The sequence below is a fragment of the Gracilinanus agilis genome, chromosome 3, assembly GCF_016433145.1.
Source record: "Gracilinanus agilis isolate LMUSP501 chromosome 3, AgileGrace, whole genome shotgun sequence".
NCBI lineage: Eukaryota > Metazoa > Chordata > Mammalia > Didelphimorphia > Didelphidae > Gracilinanus > Gracilinanus agilis.
This window is the reverse complement of record NC_058132.1, coordinates 109,672,747-109,682,585: the sequence shown is the minus strand read 5'-3', so window position 1 is coordinate 109,682,585 and position 9,839 is coordinate 109,672,747. Positions and strand designations below refer to the sequence as shown.

The 9,839-nt window shown below is 38.9% G+C and overlaps 1 protein-coding gene and 1 pseudogene across 1 annotated transcript in view; one reads left to right on the top strand and one right to left on the bottom strand.

Moving 5' to 3' along the window:
* DLG2 (discs large MAGUK scaffold protein 2) overlaps positions 1-9,839 on the top strand; it is a 1,542,336-nt gene that overhangs the window by 57,768 nt on the left and 1,474,729 nt on the right. The gene's annotated exons all lie outside the window — the stretch shown is intronic.
* LOC123240532 lies at positions 4,537-4,887 on the bottom strand (annotated as a pseudogene).

Genomic DNA, 9,839 nt, shown 5'->3' with positions numbered 1-9,839 from the left:
CTTCCTTCCTTCCTTCCTTCCTTCCTTCCTTCCTTCCTTCCTTCCTTCCTTCCTTCCTTCCTTCCTTCCTTCCTTCCTTCCTTCCACCTTTGTATGGCTAGTGTACAATACCACTCATTGATGAGGAAACTAGAGAAGCAATTAGGTAAAGTAACTTGTCTTGTATGGTCACCTAAGATCATAGACCTGGAAGAGGCTACGTAGATCTCTCTGTCATTTGGCAACTGTGAGACCCTGGGTAAGATATTTCATCCTTCAGTCTGTTTCCTTATCTGTAACATAGGAATAGTGATATTATCTACTCATTTAGTCCAATAATCTCCTTTTCCAAAGAGCAGAGCCAAGCCTCAGATAGAATAAGTGACTTGTTTCAGGTCATCGAGATTATAAGTGGGAGACCTAAACCTGATGGCCAAGATTTTCGGTTTTAATCGCTACTCTTCTCTCTGAACTAAGACTCAGACTTAGGGACTCTGACGTTTTTCCCATTCCTCTTTCCAAGGTATTGTCACATTGTCTCTTACTGTACCTTAAAGAGACCTTTAGGGAGGTAGCTAGGTAGCTCAGTGGATAAAGAACCAGACTTGGAAATGGGAGGTCTTGGGTTCAAATATAGCCTCAGATACTTCCTTTTTGTGTGACCTTGGACAAGTCACTTTATCCCAGGTGCCTAGCCCTTAGAGCTCTTCTGTCTTGGAACCAATTCTTAGTAGCTTTTCTAATTCAGAAGGTAAATATTGAGAATTAATTTGTTCTAATTCACTAAATTTGTAAAATGAAGAAAAGAAAGCCTGAAGAGGAGAAGTGAATTTTTTCCCCAAGGTCATACAGAAAGCAACAGAGCAGGGACAAGAACCTCATTTGATTCCTAGTCCTATGCTATTTCCAATATGGATATTCTCTAAAATGTTCACATTTGGTTTTATTTTTAAAGAGAAAACGTGAAACATATTTATTATGGACTCATCTATCTGCTCATGGTATTACTCTCAGTGGGATACAAAGTAAATTAAATAGAAATGTCTTCACCCAAATGCAGCCTTGAGGTCTGGGCCAGAGCAATCTGCTACTAACAGACATATGCAGTAAAGGGCATACTGATATGAAGATAACTGTCTAAACATTAAGCAAATACCCAGAATAAATTCCACATTGACATTCAGTACAAGTCAATTGGCCTGGGAATTGAATGTTTAGACAAAACAGATTTAGGGAAAAGTCTCCCCTCCTTTTCTGAAAAGTGATGTTCTATGATCTTTTTGAATAATGCAAATGGAAGGTAGCCTGTGGAGCCTAGGAAAAAGTTAAGCTGGGTATAAAGAGGAACAAACTGTCTTGCATTCCAAAAACCTGAATTCTCTTCTTGGCTCTTCCATTTGCAAACTGAGGAACCTCTAAGCAGGTGAAAGCCTCAGTTTCCTTATCTGTTAAATGAAGGATTGAAAATAGATGATCCTAGCAGTAGCTGTTTGGCTCAGTGGATTGAGAGCCAGGCCTAGAGATGGGAAGTCCTGGGTTCAAATCTAGCCTCAGACACTTCCCAGCTGTGTGACCCTGGGCAAGTCACTTAACCCCCATTGCCTAGCCCTTACCACTATTTTGACTTGAAACCAATACATAGTATTGATTCTAAGGTAGAAGGTAAGGGTTTAAAAAAATAAAAGAAAATACATGATCCCTAATGACTTCATTTTATGGTTCTAAAATTTCCCCTAGGCATGATGCAGATATGTGAAGAAGCAAGGCAGGTAGGCGGTAATCTAAAGGATTTCTAAGCAGATGAGTTTATTTGCTCTGTTTTCAACAGTGGGGTGACAGAATTGTTTTACTTTAAAGGGGTGGGAATTGGTTTGCAGAGGGAAGGGGCAGAATTGGAATGGGAGTAGTCTGTGTGGGTCAGACAGACTAGTGAGAAACTTAGGAAGTAGAGGAATGAGCATTGAGGATCAGCCAGGGGGTGGTTCTCATGAAGGAACCCTAGTGAGGAGGAGGTAGGACGCCTCCTTGAAGGAGGTAAAATGACCAGAAGTGAGACAGATGCCGTCTCTTTAGGGATTCAGAGATGGGCCAGAAACAGCAGACGTTTCAGAAGACTGTGTGTATCTGTTCAGAGAGAGGACTCATCTATCTGCTCATAGTATTACTCTCAGTAGGATTCAAAGCAAATTAAATAGATTTGATTAGAAAAACAAGATTTGGAAAGAAAAGGATAGAGAAGAACTGAAGACTGACTACTCTAAAGGTTTTTTCTTTGTTTGTGAGGGTTGAAAAATAAAGCAGTTTATGCCATCGTGCTGGGAAACCTGAGCCAAAGGCAGGATATTCAGGGAAGGTGGAAGGAGGAAGCTTGGTGCAATGTAAATGAACTGGATGAAGAATTCCACATCTGGATTCTAATCCTAATTCTCCTATGAATTAGGAAGCCAATCGAAAACTGTCATAAACCTTATTTCTTTCACTTCTAAAATAAAGAAGCCGGACACGTGTTATTTTCTCTGACAACACAATAATGACAACTACAACAATATATTTGACAGTCATCTAGTCAACAAGTCAAATCAACAAACATTTTTAATAACTTACATTCTGTCTTAGAATCACTATTGTGTATTAGTTCTAAAGCAGGAGTGGTAAGGGCCAGGCAAAGGGGTTAAGTGACTTGGCCAGGGTCACACAGCTAGGAAGTTTCTAAGGTCAGATTCAAACCTAGGACCTCTCATCTCTTGGCCTGACTCTCAATCCACTGAGCCACTCAGCTGCCCCAAAACAAATATTTTTAAAACAATTATTGTATGTCAGGCACTGGGCTATGCACTGGGGATGCAAAAAATAAGGCAAAAGTAAGTCCCTCTTCTCAACGACTTCACAATCTAATGGGGGCAGATAATGTGCCAACAATATAAAAAAAAAGTTTTATACAGGAGAAATTGGAGAAAATCTCAAGTGAGTTTTGAAAAGTGCTTTTATAATAATGCACTAATTCATTTGAGCCTCACAATCCTATGCACACTTCACAGGTAGGGAAACTGAGGCTGGGAGAGGGTAAGTGGCCAGCATAGGGTCCTGTCATTGAAAATGTCAAAAGCAAGATTTGAATCTAAGTCAGCTTGCTGCCAAATCTGGTTCCCTATCCCTTCCCAAGAAGTCTCCCAAAATTCTATGGAGAGATGTACTAATGTTCAAACCACATTTAGCTTGTTCAAATGTGCCATGGGCTATTTCCCAACTAGCAAGCATCTCATGTCCAAATCATTGTGTTGTGATATTGTGAGGTTCCAATAGACTGCCAAAATGGATTTATTATAACAGCTAAGACTTTGCCTCTACCTTTTACCAATTTTTGAATACTAGGAAGAAGGTGTGGGCTGACAGAGGAGGTGGTTAGAGCATAGCAGGCACATTGCCATCAGCTGATTGAAGATGGAGCTTCATGGAAACTGGCCCACACTGGGAAAAGCTGACTGCCTCAGGCTGATTTTTTGAGTGAGGAAAATCTTCTGTCACCTGTAGTCTTTCTGGTGTTTGTCTGGCCACACTCTGGGCAAATGAACAGAACTCCCAGTTTCTGACCTGTCCTCCTTGGCTCTTTATGGATTTCTGGCTTTGATTCTTCCAGAGGTTTTTATTTATTTATTTTTAAAATTCTTTTGGCTTCCAGAGTAGGGCTATGTGCTGGGTTCCTTGTCCTTAATCCGCAAGGCTGTTAGCCTCTCTGGTGAGTAAATACTATCCCTATTCTGGCAGAGTTTTACTTAAGAGTATTATAGAATTCCAACATCTCAGAGTTAGAAAATAATCTAGTTTAAGCCATCACCAAACTCTCTTTAACAAATAACTGACCAGTGGCCACGAAGTCCTTTGTGATCTCTGAGAAGAAACCCACAACATCCTGAAGCAACCATCTCACTAATTAGCTAATCTAATTGATAGGAATTTTTTTCTTTTTCTTTAAAAAATTATCTTTTGCTATTGTACCTACATTTCCCAGAATATCTCCCTCCCTTTCTCCAGTTTAGAGAGCCATCCCTGTATAGGAAGACTGAAAAAGAGAAGAGAAAATACAAACAAACCAAGCCAAAAAAAAAACACATTTCAATGAAACAAGTCACCACATCATCCAACTTTTATATTATAATGTTCCACACCCTTGATCCCACAGCTCTATAAAACAGGGAGATGCATTGTCAAAGCTCTTCCTCGGGGCCAAGGTTGGCCATTAAAATTTCATCTTCATTTGTATTTTTATTGCTTTTCTTCCCAGTTACACAGTTGAGCTACATGTATATTCTTTTGCCAGCTCTTTTTGCTTGCTTCACTTTGCATCAGTATATATGTCTTGGGAAGTTATTTTTCTTTATGCCAGGCTCAAATGATACCTAGTTTTGTCCTCCAAGACCAAGTCAATTCCCTCTCCCACATGATAGCCCTTCAAATAGTTGAATAAGAAAAAGCAAGGAATTATTCACAAAAGGTAAAACAAGGGGACTCTTGGGCCAAGCCAAGTGTTGGTGGAAAGGGAAGGCTCTGACTTCATTACTAGCCAGCAGTGAGTGGGATCCTGAGGATCACAATGACCAAATCCCCAAGCAGAAACATCTTGAAACTGTAGTGATCTTTGTTCACTGGCTTAGACTACTTTTCTTTGCCACTCATGGGGACCTCTGTCCACATCTCCTTCATGTTCTTTAAGACCATGTTGCTGTGCCTAGCAAAGGTTTTTACTTGGCCCAGCAATTTCTTGTGGTTGTGGCAGTTGATAAGAACCTGGGTGTTGTTCTTCAATGACTCAATGAGCACCAACAGGGGTCCAGTGTTGAATTCCTTCTCCTCCCTCTTCTGCAGCTCCTCAGGGGTCATTTTGCTCTTGGGTTTCTTTAAGAGACTCATAGTATTGATGAACTCAGGAATCTGGGATGAGTTGCTCCTCACTTAGGAGAGCCAGAACGATCTGGGCAGAGGAGCAGAAGTTAGACATGAACAAGACTTGCTTCAGAAGATGGAGGATGAGTCAAGACAAATGAATAAATCACAAGGCTGGTCTCAAATATGGTGTGCCTCCTGAAACATCAGTTCACAATGATGGCTACCACTGGACCAAACTGGGTGGCTACTTGTTGCTCAAAGGCAGTAACATTCTGTTTAACAGCCTCATTGAAGAACATGGTATCTACTTGATATTTCAGGAGTGAGAGAAATCCAAAGGCAATAGAAAAGTCTACAATACAAGTGCAGGAGTCAGCAGAAAGATCAGAGGTGAAGCATTCAGCCAGTTGATCTTTGAATGGTTGAAGAGTTTTCCATCAGTGCAGATAGCTTTGACAATATGAGGTTTGACTGTGGAGACAGCTGAAGGGTAATGTTCCATAGCAGATGGGAAGCCAACCTCCAACTGGGCCTTCAGTAACCTTTTTGACAGGACCCCACTAAGGACTTTTTAGAGCAAAGCATAAATTCCTTGTACTCCTGGACACTGGACACCACTATATACATATATACGTACATGCATGCATACATACTACTATATGGAGAGAATATATACAGATTTATTTTATTACATATAAACATGTATAAACTTTATTAAAACATATGTATATACATATTTATTTTATTATATATGTTTATTTTATCACATGTAAATGCACACAAGCTTTATGTGTGTTTGTATGTTTATATTCATATGCATGTATACATGAAATATGTTTATATGTAATAAAATAAATCTTTATATATTCTTTCCATGTAGTAGAAAAACATACATAGAGAGTATATATGATATATGATTATATATTATATGTATAGAAAAATCTCTTTTTTTTCTCTCTCTATACACACACACACACACACACACACTGTATAAGATAGCAAAATAGATAGTATTTCTTTCGTAATGTGTTAAAGAACCTACTGGACTGTGACCTTGGAACAAAGCCATCATTTCTACTCTGATTTCTGTGGGAAATGGTTTGTTGGAAAATGCTCCCTGAGTTCACTCAAAATTGAAGTTTTAGTACATATCTAATATCTAATTGTAAATTGGGAATTGACTATGTGTGAGTGTATAAATGTGTGTGTGTGTGTGTGTGTGTGTGTGTGCGCGTGTTTGTGATAGTCAAGACATGGCCAAGATGCCAGGGAGAAATTTGGAAATAAAGGAAGCATGTTCAAGGCTCAGTAAACATACACTATTGCTGTGGAGGGTACAAATGGACAAATGATTGGATGTGTGGCTGGCTAAATTTGAGGAGAGAGACACCAATTCTCCTTTCTGATGTGTCACACACCACCCAAGGTCAGGAGGTCCTGCCATAAACCTTTTGTTCAGCAAAACTTGCTCCCGTGAGAAAAGTTGGACAAGGTTAGATGGATATGCTTGCTATCAACATCTAGAACAGCATCGACCCCATTGGAGCATATGACATGGCAGGGTCTAGGTGAAACAAGCAAGACCCTGGGGATGCTCTCTGGCCAGCTGGCCAAAGCTGGGAAGATGAGAAAAGGTCATTTGATGAGAAATGCTGTGTTTATAGAACTGAAAGAAATGGTGGTGAAAATCCTTAATGAATCTCTGGGGACAATGTTTGTTTCAAGTGACATTTTGTTGTTCACTAATTGAACCTGAACCTCATGGACTTTTTTGCAGACTTGGTAATCCATTTTGTCCATGCAGGCATTTCCTCATTCATGATCATAAAGTTAATGCTTTATTATGTACTCAATCGGTGCTTCAACTGAAGGGAGACTTTACAGTAGCTAGGAATGGATCTGGGGAATATATTCTATGCACTTCTCAGTCTTAGATTAATTCCAAATGATCACTTTCTTTCTTAAGAACAGGATTGGAGAGCAGAAGTATTTTGTCAGGAAGGAATCGATGTACCTCAAAGAAGTCTGGACATTGGGTGTTTAAATTTATACCTCTAAAGAAGTAGTATTTTTTATCAGTTGTCTTCTTGGTGTGAGGAAATTAAAAAATAAAGAGATGGGGCAGCTGGGTAGCTCAGTGGATTGAAAGTAAGGCCTAGAGATGGGAGGTCCTAGGTTCAAATCTGGCCTCAGACACTTCCCAGCTGTGTAACCCTGGGCAAGTCACTTGACCCCCATTGCCCACCCTTACCACTCTTCCACCAAAGAGCCAATATACAGAAGTTAAGGGTTTAAAAAAAAGTAAAAAAAAAAATAAAGAGATGACTAAATTTCTGCTCTTGGGGCCAAGTGGCAGCTGATTGGGAGATGTCTATTCCTCTGGTCCATAGCCATGGGCCAGCTAGGGTCTCTGGAGCTGAGACCTTCTGCCTGCACATACAAATTCCAGTGGTGTCCTTGGGGATGCAGGCTCCCTGGGCTTGGCAAACATGGTCTGCAATCAAAGCATTGCATCCTGAAAGATCACCTTTTTATTATACATGCACCCTTTTTGAGGCTAAAAACAATGCTGTAACCAACCAGATCCTAATTTTTTATAGTGAACTCCTTTAGTGTACATGAAGGAAATGGATAGTGCAGGGTCTCATGATTTTGTTGTTGCCCACAGTGGATGGGCAATGGCTTGTTGGTACTTCTAGACAAAGGTAAAACTTGGGGCCTGATGTTTGTAGCAAAATTCAAGAAATCAATATCCAGAGCATGTTTTATAAATCATATGAACAAGTTGTTCAGTTTGTTTTAGCATATTCTGTACATAGGGATATGTAAGCAATTTTGCAGATCCTTTTTTTTTATTTGATATTTTAGCCCATTTGATTTTTGATTTTTAGATTAGGTATTTGGAATTTTAGTCTATTAGATTCATCTCCAAAGAAAAAAATCTATATTTGAGGCTTTTTTCCCTTTGGAGCTACAGCAATAAAAACGATTTAAAATGGCTCCAGGTGATATTTATTTTGCCCAGTAGTTTACTTGATATTTTATAGTTAAAATAATCAGAATTTTCAGTAGAAATGATGTAAGCTTTTAAGGGTTGATGTTTTGAACCTTGAAACTTGAATATTTGCAAAAAAATCATACAATTTATATTCTGTTACATGAAACTGCCTGAGGAAAACAGCTGGCTCCTGAGCTAGGACTACAGCTAACATTAATTAACTCTTAGAACAGGTGATGGTTTCACCTTGTGTTCTTGAGAAAGCAGGGAGCAATATTTATATGCTGGTAGCTCTTCCTGTAATGTGATGGGGTTGTATTTTGTGCTTGAAATATAGAGTAAATTGTTTGGTCAGGGAAATAGAGACTTTCCTGATAGTTCTTCCTTTTCCTCCTCATTTTTCCTCTGATACAAAGCTGAATAATTTTATTGTTGTTGTTGTTGTTATTATTATTCATTTAAGTAGATATCCGCTGCCATAAAAAGAACTGATGGAGTATCAATGTGGATTGAAACCTTTCATTCTTCGCTATCTTTATTCCATGAACTTTTCTCTAGTGTAAGCAATATGTTTCTTTTTTTCACAATTTGATGAACATTGAAATATACGTCACATAACATATGTGCAACCTCTCTCATATTACCAGAATCCTTGGGAGGGGATAGGGAGAGATCATGGACTGCAAAATGACAGAAAAAGATTATTAAAAATTGTATGAAAAACTTGAAAGCTTTAAAAATTTTAATGGCTATTTAATTTTTACAGAGTGCTTTACAAAAATGATTTCATTTAATTCTCATTAACTCTAGTAGGTAGGTACAGGAGAAATTGGAGAAAATCTCAAATGAGTTTTGAAAAGTGCTTTTATAATCATGAATTAATTCACTTGAGCCTCACAATCCTATGCACACTTCACAGGTAGGGAAACTGAGGCTGGGAGAGGGTAAGGGGCAAGTATAGGGGTCCTATCATTGAAAATGTCAAAAGCAAGATTTGAAATTGTCAATTTGCTGCCAAATCTGGTTCCCTCTCCCTTCCCTTAGTTACATTGTAACATGAACATAACTATGTTTACACTATTTGAACCCTTCCTTCTAGGAATTCATGTACATCATTCAAAACTAAGGAAAATATTTTGCAAAATATTACAAAAAATAGTTTGTAAACTATTAATATTCACTGTCTATTACTCAAGATCTGACCTGGACAGAAGTTGTTTAATCCTTTTTATTCAGTTGTGTTTGACTCTTTGTGACCCCACTTTTGGAATTTTCTTGGCAAGGATATTAGAAGGGTTCATCAGTTCCTTCTCCAACTCATTTTACGGAAAAGAAATTGAGTCAATCAGGGTTAAATGCCATGTCCAGGGTCACACAGCTGTCTGAGATCAGATTTGAACTCATGAAAATGAGTTTTCCTGCCTCCCAGCACAGCATTTTATTCACTGTGCAGAAGACAGTAGGACTTTTCACCTCCCTCTTTGTGGACTCTGTATTAGACTATGAGCATCTTGAGGATAGGGACTGTTTGGCTTTTCTTTATTTCTCTTACTTAGCAGAGTACTGGGCAAACTGTACGCCTTTAATAAATACCTGATGACCTGACTTGACTATATCTCCATCAGTGAAGACACTGTGACCTTTTATAGACTATGGTGTATGTATCCTTTCATCTAAGTCCTAGCAAGTTTCCTTATTGGTCTATTTTAATATCTCCCACCGCCTATCTATGTGTAGAAGGCATAAGCTTAATTTTAAATGTACCTAACTTAGATATTTTGCTAATGCCAGCTCAAGTTTCCTGCCAAACCTCCCCCAGTGGATTCCGTGGTCCCATCTGTTGCATCCCTGTGTGCTATGGTGTGGGTTTTTTTCATCAGATAAGATGTTAAAGTTTCCTTCCTTCCTTCCTTCCTTCCTTCCTTCCTTCCTTCCTTCCTTCCTTCCTTCCTTCCTTCCTTCCTTCCTTCCTTCCTCC